The following is a 15870-nucleotide window of genomic DNA, read 5'->3' as shown; positions in this document are numbered from 1 at the left end:
TTCCATTTTATATCATCTAGCACTTCTATAAGTATGCCGCAAACTCACCCCAACCTCTATATATTAAAATGCTATGTTCATAAGTTTGTTTATAGCAATTCACTCCCTTTGTGAGGTCCTTCCGTCCTTCAGTTGTGTCTGTAAAGGTCACGCACAGATATAGTGAAGAATTAGGAAGAAGATTCATACCCATATTTGAATGATGCACTATGTAGACAGCGCAGGTTCAGCTAGTAGTAGTTTCTTATTTTAAGGATTTTAGTACGTAAACCACGGGCACTGATGCAGTGACGGCCACTGCTGATTTATCCTAATTGTTTTTCTCGAAAACTACGCATGAGTATTTACCTTTACCTACATAATTTTGTTCAGCTCAATGAGATATATCAGTTTATACAGTGGTGTACGTTAAGGGAGTTTCGAAGTTTTAACCACCCTGTATTAGGCGTAAGTATAAGCATTTACTGTATTAAGATATTTGTATAGAAACATTTGAAATTATATGAACTTGGGAAATTAAACCTCCCCTTTGATGAACTTCTGCGTATGCCACTGGAATATGATCTTGTCCTTAGACATTTATTCCCGTTACACGCTAACAATATTATAAAATCAATAATTACTATTATTATTCATTTGATTATTTTAAAAAAAATAAACTAAGCGTTAACAACAAACGTGTAAATTTATGTTAGAATTGAAAAGAAAAATCTGTGAAAGACATTCGAAGCAGCTCCCGATGCGATATGCTGCTGATTTATTTACAAGCTGCCAGGCTTTGGCTTTGCGCTTGGCCAAACTCACGTTTCCTCAGTGCTGTGCTCTGGCGTTAGTAATCGAAAACAAATGACATTTGCGTGATACGAAAGCAGAAAAATAACACATCGGCGGGACTGGCAATGTGGTGGGAGGGGTAGAAATAAAATAAAAAAAGAAAAGAAAACAAGTCCATACAAACAAAAGCTAAGTGTTAGTTTGTAGGGGAATATTTTTTTTTTTTTTTGAATCGCAATTTGTCAGCCAATCAAGATTCTCTGCGAGAACTTAGCTCATTATTATTCATTGCTACCACCAGCATTAATTTCCTTTATGTATTACTGTTTCTTTGTTTACAGTTCGTTGTGTAATGAAAAGAACAAAGCAGAATTTGTCAGTTCTCGAACTCAAATCGTTACTTTTCAAAAAGAAAAAAAGAAAAAAAAAGAAAAAAAGAAAAAAAAGAAAAAATGTTTCTCACTCATTATGAAATTTGAATGTAAATTTCACAATATGTCATTTTAATTTGTACTTGAGTAATTTTTTGATGGAAGAAATGTATTCCTAAAATTATAAAGAAAGAAAAAATATTTGATTGTCAGTTACTATAAAGTTTTGAATATAAATTTTTAAAAAAATGTGATTTTTTAAAAATAATTCAATAAGTACATTGAAACTTTCGTATGAAACAAGTATGGAATAATTTATACATGTGTTTGTTTAGCTTCACGTGTTTTCTCTTCTCTGAAAATGGTTCCGAAATCTGAATAATATTTAAATATATATTTTGTATACTTTATTCGGTGGATGCAATTAAAATATTCATTTTCACTGGTGGAAAGCACTCTCTGCAATACAAACAATGAATAGAGTACGTGTACGACGTCATGAACTCCTTACATGTTCACACTGTATTGTCAATTTGGTTCTTTTCTAACTAAATTTAGTCTTTTTGCAAGGTTGTCTAGTTGGTAATTTAATGTTTTAGTTGCTAGTGGGAAATCTAGTCATTTTAAAATATTATCTAGTTGAAAAAATGAATTGAAATCTTAAGTTGAACGTCCCACGGTTATGCCAGTTAGGCTAAAGGAGACGGTAATAATGAGAAATGAGTAAAATGAAGAAAGTGGGAGGAAACGGGAGAACCTCGAGAAAACCCACTAGAACGGTGTTTGTCCACCACAAAGTCCACACGGCGCGAGCTGGGATCGAACCAGGGATTTCAAGCACCGGAGGTGAACGCTCTACCACTGAGCCACCACGCCCCCTATTATCTAGTTGAAATATAGTTTTTCTTTAAATATATATCAAGTTACGTACTTTTTAGTATATGTTTTACATTTAAAAATAAATTTTATCTTTTATTCAAATAGTTATCTCGGGCATTTCTTGTATTGAATAAATAAGTAGTACTCTCAAAGTTTTGTACTAACCTAACCAAACTTATTCTAAAATAACCTAATATTTTTTACAAAACTAATCTACTCTACTATATCCTAACATTCGTTAGTGTTTTTTTTTTTGCATGATTAATCGTTTTCATAGCAAATCATTCTGCACGCGGTTAGCAATTTGTACGCGTTTATTTGAGCATGCACCAGAAAAATAACAGTGCAGAATGTGTTAGATAATCATTAAAATCCATAAACGTGAAGTAGAATATATTTTTAATTTGACAACCTATTGTAAATCAGCACTATTATTATTATTATTATTATTATTATTATTATTATTATTATTATTATTATTATTATTATTATTATTATTATTATTATTATTACCTACGGTGCAAAATGATAAGGTAAAATCTGATACTTCTTTTGCAGAATCTGGTTAGAAAATAAAAATTTCGTTGGCAACACTGTGTTAAGAGAACGTGATGTTGTGTTATGTCGAAAAGCAGTATGCTGTGTTGTTAAATATGTCGGAATGGAGCATGAAGAATACGAAGTTGCGAGTGATCTTCCGAGTCTAGTTGAGACATTCTGCGCCTCTAACTACAAAAACATCAAAGATAATTTGATCAAGAAGTGAATGAACGCAGTATACGCCGCTGGTTTGTGAAATTTCATGCCGACGATACATTTGAAAAAACGAGTCCTATTGTCCAATAGTTTCAATGTACACATTGGCTAGACGCAAATATTTGATGACGTCAGGTAAGCAAGCAGCTCCCGTAACTGAGCGGCGACTAAATTGTCAGAATAGTTTTAAATGTGCAGCATATTGCCTGCACGCTAACAAGATTTGTTGACGTCATACAGGTAAACAGTTCGCGTAGCTGAGCGGCGGCTATTAACTATTAGAAATAAGTCTTACTTATGTATTTCCCATAAACTGAGAAGTTCACCCTTTATAATAAGGATAAATACATATAACTTCGTATACATGATGATATGTAATCAATATACGATGTAAAATTTACACACACACACACACACACACACACACACACACACATATATATATATATATATATATATATATATATATATATATATATATATAGTAGAATCCCTCTAATCCGTCATCTTTGGGACTGGGGACATGGTCGGAATGGAAAAAGGCCGGATTATCAGAAAATACAGAAGAAAAAGCTGATTTACAGAAAAATAAACTATCACTGAACTCAAAAATTGCTATATTGTTATCTACAGTAAAAAAAAAACGAACAGTGAGCACTAAAAACTGCACAGTACAGTGCAGAAAACACGCACAACGAAATAAAAGATACAAGATATGACAGAGAACTAAAGCGGATATGCGGTTACAGTAAATAAACAAAAATGCCGCGACGGCAGTAAACGACAATGGGCCTCGTGAGTCACCGATGAGTTGGGCTTGAGCACAGTTGGGTCAACCAGAGTTTCGGACCAGCCGAGAGCGGACGAGAGTTGTTCTACTGTATATATATATATACAGGGCTGGATCAAGAATTTTCTGAGGGGGTGCACCAATGACTATCAGTACATTTGAATCAAATTTAAATTTTTTAAATGCCTTTAGGCATCTGTGATGTGTATGAGGAATTGACTTAAACTATTGCGTTTAGCAAAACTCCGCTTTCTTTTAGGCCCGAAACGGAAACATGACATGAAATTTTAGGAAAGTATTGCTATTTTCGCTGCCACTTTCTCACTGTAGATAGTGTATATCTAAACGGTTGGGTTGGGGGGGGGGTACACGCGCTCCGGTGCACCTCCTAAATCCGTCCCTGTATATATATATATATATATATATATATATATATATATATATATATATATATAGAGAGAGAGAGAGAGAGAGAGATAGTATATATAGATTAGTACACGAACTTGCTCTGAAGAGCTTAAAATATATAGGCTATGTTAATTTAAAAATGATTTATTTCTCTGTAATAAATGAACACATTTGGGTATGTCCATGGTAACTCACGTTACGTAATCTATATATATAAAAGAGAACGCACAAATCCTTTGTTACCTCATCACGGTAATACGGCTGAACCAATTTCTTTTATTTTTGGGGGGTTATTAGGATTTGGACCCTAGATGGTTTTTATCATATCACTTTAATTTTTAATTACCAGTGTCTTGAGATAATTGACCATTCAAGTGTCCATAACGTACAAATCCTTTGTTAGTTCATCATAGGTAAAAATAAACGTATTTATATGCAACCCGCATGACCGTGTAACTCGGCGGGTTAACATAAATGACAGGCGATATAATGTTAACATTTACTGCAATATACTATGGTTTTTATCATATCACTTGAAAGCGAAAACTTCCGGGGTGACCGCAGCGAAGCGGGGCGGGTTAACATAAATGACAGGCGATATAATGTTAACATTTACTGCAATCTTCTATGGTTTTTATCATATCACTTGAAAGCGAAAAAGTAAAAATTATCTAAGTAACAAAGTTTATTGCGTTCCGGGGTGACCGCAGCGAAGCGGGGCGGGTTAACATAAATGACAGGCGATATAATGTTAACATTTACTGCAATCTTCTATGGTTTTTATCATATCACTTGAAAGCGAAAAAGTAAAAATTATCTAAGTAACAAAGTTTATTGCGTTCCGGGGTGACCGCAGCGAAGCGGGGTGAACGCTGCTAGTGACGTATATTTTGAAGAATACTAACCACAATTAAACTTAAAAGCTCCGCTTTTTTTTAAAAAAAAAAAGGAAAGCTGTCATGTTTATACAAATAATTACCAAATATCGTCATTTTATATGATATAGCAAACCTAGGAGAAAAAATACTGTAGTAACTCACGTTACATTTTTTTCACCTACATTCAGAAACTGAGATTTTTCAGTACATTTTCTTTTGTGCTGGCATAGCTATGTGTATGAAATTACTATTTAAGATAGGGACAGACATAATTTAATTATGGCAAAAATATGAAATTTTTATTTACATTTTATGACTATTTATTTTAGTGGAATATGCACAGAGTCGGGCAACTCACGTTACATTTGTCAACGATCGTTTATTATTAAGTATAAGCAACATAAATTTATAATAACTTGAAATAAGCATAGTTTAATTAAGTTGAACATTGAACTTTACTTTAAGAAAAGGTTTCATCAATTATATGAAATTTTACTTGGGATACCGACAGAAAAAAATAAGACCTATGTAATAATAAATAAAGCTTGTATAGCATAATCAACATTAAAACTTAGTAGATTAAAGGTAACCTACGGAAAAAATAAGAAAATAGTTATTCTCTGAAAAACAATTAATGATGCCAGCTAAATACAACTATATTTTAATCAAAAGAAGAACTTGACTAAAAATTATAACTATATTCCTTTCATGAATTTTTGTCCCTGTTTCCGTGGACATGCCCATTTAATAAAAATGTCTTTGGATTACTCTGAAGAATGTTTTCACTAATTCAAAATAACAGTCTTAATGACCATAAGAACCAAAATTTGTCCACTTCATGTGTCACATTGTTTCTGCTATATCAAGCAATATAACTCAAATTAAACGCTATTTAACCATTTTTCTGTTGTTTAACTGTCAGCTAAAACAATCTAAGATCGTTGAAAAGTCCAACCCATTAAGAGTTTCAGAATAAGAACAAAAGTTTTCTTCTTTCGTTTCTTGCAGACAAAACCGAACAATACAAATGTTAGTGTGTGATGTTTTTATCATTCTTTGCTCTTTTTTAAAAATATTTTTTTCTTGAAATGCTTCAAGGAAAGAACAATCATTCGACTCTCTGTTGTTGTATTGTTGATAACACTGTCAACGCTTTTTTTGGTTCTTTTAAATTCTTTTTTCCCATTAAAGAGACGAATTACGTTCATTTTTTATTTGTCAAAGCAACCGAGAAAGATACCACCGTTGAAATCTCTCCTCCAACTTCGCTTTTCTTTCGTCCTCGATTGCTCTGTTTCCCTTCAAGTTGTAGTGGTTAGGACTCCTATCCATAAAATTTCCCTCTTCACTTAGAAATTCCCTTTGATAGTTAAAAAATGTCCCTATAAGCAATTTGAAGATTATAAAATATTAGAACATTTTTAAAAAAGCCAGAATTCAAATCACTGGTACTACAGCGCATAAAGGGTTTATATATGATTTAACCTACTTGCTGAGCAAAACAATACGCTTACTGTAAAATTTATTAACGTGTTGTTTTGCTTAACATAAAAGGTTATGGTCGATCAGATGGCGTGTGCTAATTGTGGGATGACTATCCAGCGTAGTGGTTCCCATCGCCATTTTAACTAACTTTCAAGAGTTATATCTTTTATTGAAATAAATTGTTTGACTTCATAAGGTTGGATTAATATTTCTCCGCTATGCGCATTGTCAAACAAATAATAGAGCTCCTTCGAGGATACGTGGTAAGCATAAGCCCTTTTGGCGTGGGAGACTAAGGTTCGATTCCCCGTTAATCAGTAGATTCCGTCTCATATGGCCTCGCTGCTGAAAGGGGTGTTAAACTCAAACTCAATCCAACTCAACTCAAACAAATAACAAACTTTAATAACAAACTTTAATAACAAACTTTAATAACAAACTTTATTAACGTGCTGAGAACAGCTAAAAGCAAACATTCAGCACTTGTTCGTATATTTCAGTGACACTGATATAAAAGTATACAATAGAATAAAATTAGAAAACAGTAGGAAATATCATGCCGATTAAATATGAAATGAGTGGATTAAAAATACTTAAACAATAAAGTCAACGTCTAGTCATCGATAAGTCAAGACAAATAAATTATAGTTTTAAAATATATTACACTTTTTTTTTTTTTTTTACAAGTCTTGAGATTAAAACATGTTTTCAATTGTTTGGTTGAAATACTATTTTACACCTTGTACTATATATTGGAACATTTAACTAAAGTTTTTTTTAAAACAAAAATATAGCTTGAATAACAATTATTGTCAAGTAAACTTCGTATCAAGATTAAAAAAAAATTTTTGTCTTCAAATGATTCAAGTTTAGAATGTATTATCCAGTGGTCTGATGTCTTACCTAGGTACAATAGTAATCTAAACCTAACTTAAAACAAAACACATTCTTATAAAACATCTTTGTACCATTTCAAATGTATTTATGTGTCTGTATTTGAAATAATTGACTCGTGCTCTAATTTAGATCTAATCAACAGTTTGTATAAAAGTATATGTGCATCTGGTTGAGGAAAAGCAGGCCATTGAGAGAAAAGATAACCAATCATTTTCTTCGCTTCATTACATATATTCTGTGTGTGCGCGCATTAAAACGTAAGAAACTGTCAAATATTACTCCTAGGCCTCTTATAGTACCAACGTTTTGCAAAATTTTACATTTAATCTCATATTGACTAACATAGTATTGAAATTTATTGCTATGTGTCACATACTTACTTTTTAAACAATTTATATTTATTCCTTTATGTTTACACAATACAATAAGTCTGTCTTTTTGTAACTTATTACTATCCTGAATACTATTTACTATTCTAAACAGTTTGCTGTGGTCAGCGTAGAGTAAAATATTACAATGGTGTAAAACTGTTGGTAAATCATTAATAAAAATTAGAAAACGTAATGGTCCCAGTGGAGAACCTTGAGGAATGCAGTTGCTAATAGTGGATTAGTCTCATAAGTAGGTTTAAATTTTAATTTGATACGTCCTATATGGCAAATAACTTTTTTAAAAAAAGATAGGTACAAAGAAGATACTCCCATATTTCATAGTTTCTTTAAAAGTAGTCTATGATGTACTGAGTCATAGACTTTACTCATGTCAATGTATATAATCTCTCTGTGACATTTATTTCAATACACTGAGAAAAACCGTTCTCCGCACAGCGGTATGTTTTACAAATATACGGAATCCTCTTGCTTACTACAGAAATCGGTACGGAGCATACGTTATCGGTATGCTACATAGGCACTGCTCTTATATGTTACCGTTGCAGGATGTCTGATATCTAACAGTCTTCCTTATATTACATACGTATATGTATGTTACCTTCGTCAGCTATACGCTCCATTTGTATTTGAGATCCTGACCGCCTATATTGTTTCATACGGAAAGTACGTACAGATGAAACACTTTTACAGAAAATATTATAAAATATGCATTTTCTGTTATACGTTTGCTGTACATTAAGTCCAAAAACTACAGGATTTAGAAATGTAACATACGATTTTACGTCCACCACATAATTTTTTCTCAGTGTACGTAGTAGATGTAATCTGTTATTTCATAAAGGTTCCTTACAATGGATTTATCTTTACGAAAACCATGTTGTGATTCATTTGAAGCACTTTTTACATTCAAAAATAAATGGTTGAAGTAATAATTTCAAAACTTTTGTAGAGCACATTCAATAAGGTTATTAGCGTACAATTCTTTGGATACGATTTGTCGTTACTTTTATAAACTAGTTCCACATGTACATGTTCCATGTAGATGGATATGATCCCATCTATAATAATAATAATAATAATAATAATAATAATAATAATAATAATAATAATAATAATAATAATAATAATAATAATAATAATAATAATAATAATAATTATTATTATTATTATTATTATTATTATTATTATTATTATTATTATTATTATTATTATTATTATTATTATTATTATTATTATTATTATTATTATTATAAACTGAAAGTAGATTTGTGAACATACGTGCAATATATAGAGATTACTTTGCGCTTAATATCACTCGTATATTAACTTTTTTTAACAGTGCAATTAGTCTAATTACTTGATCATTTTGATTAACAGGTATTCATGAACTTCATAAGGCTCTGTTGATGTTTACCAACGGTATTCAGTAGTGTATTTATATGCTGATTTGGCATTTCTCTCTGTTTGTCTTGCAACCCATATTCGTAGTTATGGAATTCATTGCAAGTCATGTTCAATTACTAAACATTTCAAAAAAGGTTTCCACTTGTCAGGTCGAGTCTATTTCTCTGCTTACTCCATTTCACACTCATTAATGAAATATATCTACGTTCTACATTAGAATCATATCTTGGCAGCTGCATCTGCTATTGTGAGCAGGGGTGCCCATCCCCCCCCAAAGCTGATGGCGCACTCCCCCCCAAAACTAATAATCTCTTCCCTCCTCAAAACTCAAGTCCTCTAAAAACAATTGCCCAGTGTAGCAGTAGTTTTTATAGTACTAGTAATTGTTATTTTTGTTGTGGTTTTTATTTCCTGTAGTAGTACTATAGAATGCTTGTAGTAGTAGTAGGGGCAGTAGTAGTTATAAAAATGGCATGACTTATTAGTAGTCTTTGCAGTGTATAATACTAAATATGTTCTATAAGGATATTGAATAGTATAAAAACTTCTACACACTGTGTATGGCACAGGTATTCTTTTTTTACAAAATATTGATACAGGGTGCGAAATCATCTCATTCAAAGTGAGGGGGAAGTTCTTTTAAACATAATACCTGTACACAAAATCGTAACCTATCAGAAAGAAAAGAAAAGAAGCTAACCTAAGCTTACCAGCTTGTCGCAAAACACACTCATTTCCAATTATGCTATTCCGTATTGAATAAAACTTAAACAATACAAGAAAAGTGTACTCTGAACTAAAACGTTGTGCTTTATTTTATTGACCTTCAATATGTTCTACAAGCGTGCATTAATAAACCATCAAAAATAGAAATAAGGCTATTGTTCTAACTGGTGGCCTACCAGGCTATATTATTATCTAGTGTTACATCTAAAAATGATTGGCCATTTAAGTATTTAATTTTATATTTGTTGAGATATAAATCCGAGTCTATTGGCTCATGTCCTTTTATTAATATAACCACAATTTAAAAGAATACTGTTTAGGTTAGAGCTCGGTAGGTTACAAGTTAGAACAATACCCCGTCTCCTTTAGCCTAACCGGCATAATCGTGGGACGTAAAACTCAAAGATTTCATTTCATTTTTCAAGTTAGAACAATACCGAAATGAGATACTGTATATAAAAAATAAGAATTACAGCCATCCGTTAAATCTGACAAACACGAGACTATCGGTAACCTGTAGTACTCTTTATAGAAATAAATTATGTTCATACTCATCTTCATTCTTCTGTATAGTGCTATATTTATTGTCTGCCATATGGTGCCCCTCCTTAACCCAAGAAACACTTAATGCATTCCACAAATTCAAGGGTGGTCCACACAATTTAACTGTCATTAAGGCTTGTAATGTATCTATTGTTAATCGATTTCTTTAATAGCTTTTCAAGTCATGTGCAACACTGAAACGAGGCTCACATTCTGCAGTCGACAGTGTAACTGATTTTATTTTCCGCAACAGCAGTTTAAATACGGGTAGATCATCAATAGATTTGAGACCAGATTTCAAATGTCTCCATTCTATTACAGCTATAGACGGATCTATACCCAATAATTCAGCAGCGTTATAGACATTAGAATTGCCGTACAATGAGTTAAGTTTCTTGAATTTAAAGTTTCATCAAATACTTTAAAACAGGAAATCAGTTCATCTGCTGGAAATCGTCTTCGTAGTTAATCTAAATCCCTTGTAAGATTTGACATTTTACTCGCTCGAATTGAAATGATGTCGAGTTACTGTCAACACACTAACACAGATACTTACTTCTCTTTGCAATTCGTGAGATAAACGTCATCATTTTCTTTCATTTCAGTAAGAGTTGTGCCCGCAGTACGTAGCTAGTTTTTATTTCTCGATATAATACAGATTTTTCTTGCATTGTTGTACTGACCGTAGTTAATACATGTGCAATGTCTAAAAGCAACCCTAACATAAGTATGGTTTGTCTTGAAGTTGGCTTACGATACAAACGTTCAAAGTTTAACACCGTTTGTTCACTCCACTCTTTTCTCACTTCGGCAGAAGACAAACAATCAATTATGGATGATAGTCTCTATATACGTCTAAGAGCACATCTTTTTCACTGGAAATCCGACGGATTCGAAACAGTTTCTTTACTTTCAAAATACCTTCTTTGCCAATGACTTTGGCAATGTTTTCGAGGCGAGCAAATGCAGAAGGCTTTCTGAAGACTTTATAAAGTTCGTTAATCAGATTTTCGAAGTGGTGTACTATGTTCACGACTCCAAAAACATTTTCTGTTACTAAATCAAGCCTATGAGCCATGCAATGAATACTGACTAAGTGGAGAGCAAAATTTCTTCTAATGCAAGCAGCAACTCCATCGTGCTTAGCTACGAGAACCGATGCGCCATCTGATTCAAGACCCACAAGCTTCTCTTTAATAATATCTGAATCAATGCCCTAATTTGCGAAAGCTTCAATGATCTTCATTTCTATTCCTTCTGCATCTGCTTTTTCAATGCGTACTAGTTTACCTAGGTATAAAAACAGCTTCGAGCAATATTCCTCTCATCCACGTAGCCTACGCAATATACAAAATCAAATGCTTTTCAGAAAATTGATCTGTAAACTCATCAACAGATATAGAGAAGCAATCAGTAAACTTCAAAAAATGTTACCAATTTCTTGTGTAGCTGGTCTGCAATGAAACGTGTTATCAAAGCAGCACTTTTGTCTGTATGGAGATGAGTCCCCATATCTAAACCATTTGCACGTTGTAATTTAATCAGTTCTGGGTGATTCCTGAAACTCCAACCTCGCTTTGCACTAGTACACACAGTACGAAATACTTTTATACCGTTACATTCAATTGCTATTCTTGCTTTCTCAGACACGTTTTCCTTGCTGTTTCTGCGTTTTTTCCAGTGCCTTATTCTGACAAGTAACTTCTGCATCTAAGCACAACCGATGAACTGAACTTAGTTCATGTCTGTATACGGCATCCAAATTTTCATTTTTCCGAGAAACACCTTTCGATGACCACGGCAAGTCATTATTGGTAGTTTTAATGTTATTGTTTTTACACATGAAAGAAGCATGCAGTTTACAAACAATACACATCATCACCTCCTATCCTGCCTTCATTTCGAAAACAAGCCATGATCTATCTTGGTTCCACGAATTCTGAAATCTTTTCCATTCCATGGGCGGTTGACTTTCTTCTAACAATGTTACATTTTGGTTCATTTTACTTGACATTGTTTTATCACCTCCATCACACAAACTCTCTCATAAATGTATTTTAGAAGTTTTCATCACATTTGTTCTAAAATTTTCTTTTCAGCTTCACCCGTTTCACCACTACTGCATTCGTCACTGCTTTTGTTCGTGAATAGCGACCCATTATTAGTAACATGCGAATTGTCACTATTTAGTTTGCGAACTTTATTGTCTGACTCAGAATTAACGTTAAAGTACTTTGTAATTACGTTATTCGTAGCACTCTTCCTACGTTTCATTTTTGTTACATTCAAGAAGTCAATAACACCGCACTCAAGTATGATCATCTTAGTAGTAGAAGGACAAAAAAAGAGTAATTACTTCAGATCCCATTTCTATTTTGCTTTCAGAGTTGCCAGATCAAAGCACAGTTTAATTATTCACTGCATTTTTATTTTTGCTTAACGCTAACTGCATTTCCATGATTTTCATTATACTTTTCCTCCTGAAATATTTCCAAATATATTGATAAGTGTATTGAACATGTATTAATGGGAAACATGCCTTTGAAAGTATTTCGTAGGGAAACTAACGTTACATTTTCAAGAAATATGTATGACTTCTGACAAATATCTGCATATTCTCTTCCCCCCCAGTAACTCTGCAGTGAGGGGGATTATTTTTCAAGAAACAGTAAGTGAGGGGGAATTCCCCCTCATCCCCCCCCCAGGATTTCAATAATTGATATAATTCCCTTGTACATGAAAAGTAAGACGCAAGTTACAAGTTATTGAGTTTGATACCAAAAGAAAATGTTATCCTCGAAATTAGCCTACAAAAAGAAGTGATATCCAACAAAAAACATTCCTGTAAAAGAGCCAAGTACGAGTGGCCTTAAAAAGAAATGAAATCACAAAAATAGGCGCCAAGTTCTGGTGGACAACAGTTACAAACACTCACTGGCTCACTTCAAATTTAGATTTGAAACTTGGCTGTTGTCTGTATGCTTACCACTAGCTCACAATTATGGCAAACTACTTTATAATTTTCAACAGACAACATAGGCAAGTTTCAAATCTAAATTTGAAAGTGATTCCTTGAGTGTTTGTAACTGTTGTTCACCAGAACTTGGCGCTCATTTTTGTGATTTCAGTTCTTTTTAAGCCGCTCATACTTTTTTTTTTTTTTTTTTTTTTTTTTTTTTTTTTTTTTTTACAGGAATGATTTTGTTGGATTAAATTATTACTGGTCGTGGTGGTGACATTAACCTACCCTTGATGTCCTTTATAGAGTAATATTTTTTTTCTTTGCTCACTCGACAAAGCAAATTTGTCTATACTATCGCTGTTGGGAATGCATTCTAAAATGTCTTTTTCGGAAGAAAGGACAAGCATGTCGGAGAGCCATACATCTCCCATGCTGAACAAACTCCATGGCTCTGGATAAGTAGAGTAACAAATAAAACACAGTGTAAGTATAGTTTTTAGTTTTTAATATATTTCATTCTGCTCTGGTCAGAACTGTGTTTTATTTGTTATCTCCCATGCTGCTTCTTAGTCTATTTTTCACAATCTTTACTTTACTCATAATCCTCTCTGCTGAGCAACTCGTTGCTGGTAATGACAGAAGTATCTGGTATAATATTGTTAGGTATGGAAAACCAGACATATCCAACAAACCTGTGGGCGGCCCTTCTCTCTTAAAACGAACCAACCTTTCCTTTCATACGGCTACTTGCGCGGTACTTCATTCATCGAGTATCGAAGCAGGGGGTACGGGGGTTCACCCCGGAAAATTTTTGAAAATTAGCTTCTCAAAATCGTGTTTTAATGCTATTCCGACAGTAAAATTGCTAGTTCGAAAGTAGAGTAAAATCCCCCCCAAAATTTTTCTCAATGGCGCAGCTTGCGCCATATATCCCCCCTGTGGGCGGCCCTGATTGTGAGGCATTATTCACGGCTCACTCGCTCATCCACAACAGCCACTTCAGAAGATCCGGCTTGTTCGCTTGCGATATATCACAATCAGAGAGTGTAATATTATAGTTCTTCCATGAAGCCTCATAATAAGAACATCCTCTTCGGTCTGACTAAAATTTGAAGTGTCGGTACTAGTAAGCAAATGCAGGGCAAATGTGTGTCCTATACAACCTACATACAAGACAGGAAAGTAGAATGTAAAATACAGAACTTTCAGCCACACTACACTGAGAAAAAAAATTGTAGGTGGCATACTTAAAAAGATAGGTTACATGCGTAATTCCTGTAGTTTTTGGACTTAACGTACAGCAGACGTATAACTGAAAACGCATGTTTTATAATACATTCTGTATAAGTGTTCCATCTATACGTACTTTCTGTATGAAACAATGTAGGCGGTCAGGATCTCACATACAAATGGGCGTATATAACATATAGCTGAAGAATGTAACATAAGTATATGTATGTGATATACAGAAAACTGTTAGATGTCAGACATCCTGCAACGGCATGATGTAACATTTAAGGGCAGTGCCTATGTAGCATGCGGATAACGTATGCTCCGTACTGATTTCTATAGTAAGCAAGAGGATACCTTATATTTGTACAATATACCGCTGTCCGGAGAACGGATTTTTCTCTGTGTATTCAGTGAGGGCACATCGATTCAGTTGTACAGCACTCACTTTTGGTACTGGTGAACCATGGTTCGATTCTAGGCCAAATATGTAGTGGACATTATTTCAATTGATTTTTCCCAAGGTTCTGTCGTTTCCTTTCACATTCTCATTTCACCATTTTTATAATCATCCACCTTTATTGTGCCGTCTAGTCTAAATTGGGATAACAATGGGGCGTTAAATTAAACATTTCATATCATTTTTTAAAATCTAAGATGGTACATTAACTGGAAATCAATTCTAGTATTACTTACATCAAAGACCTGTGCGTTAACAATTTGATATCACAGTCAAGTAATCAGTAGTTAAGAGGCATTGACTACGGATTTGTCTTTTCTTTTCCATGCAGCTTTCAAAATGACAGGAAAAGAATGGACACAGGAAATAAAAATGTCTCTGTAAATGGTGTGGTCACGGATATAAAATGGCAATACGTATTTCAGCAGAAAAAATGTCACATTGGCGTATGATAATCGTATATAGAAAACTTTACCTGATGAACTTCAAATTATTATTTAGTAATCAAATAAACTTGCAATGCAAGCCAATTATGAAAATATTTAAGAATTCTTTTTTTCAAGAAGATTTGATGACTTGCGGTTTTGCGGCTTATACCCAGATACTTTCTTATGATACATAAGAAAATTCTCTAAAACAAATTGGCCGTTGATATTTGAGATAATTTGTATATTAAAGTTACAGAAAAATCGGGATATCGGATATAAATTATTTCATTATGACAACCAAGATAACAGTATACGCTATGGTTAATAGCTGTTAAACTTCTTTTAAAATATTGTTAATATTTACTAGCAAGAGAAGTTTGGGAGAAAACACCCGCGTGCAGAGAAACTACGCTTGCAACTTGAAGAACCAATTCATGCTGATTACAACAAGCTAATAAAATTCCTGTACGGTTGAGAACTTTTCGAG

This window comes from Thermobia domestica, chromosome 12 (genome assembly GCF_964235325.1).
Source record: "Thermobia domestica chromosome 12, izTheDome1.hap1.1, whole genome shotgun sequence".
Taxonomy (NCBI): domain Eukaryota; kingdom Metazoa; phylum Arthropoda; class Insecta; order Zygentoma; family Lepismatidae; genus Thermobia; species Thermobia domestica.
The sequence above is the reverse complement of the archived record's forward strand: the minus strand, read 5'-3'. Positions refer to the sequence as shown.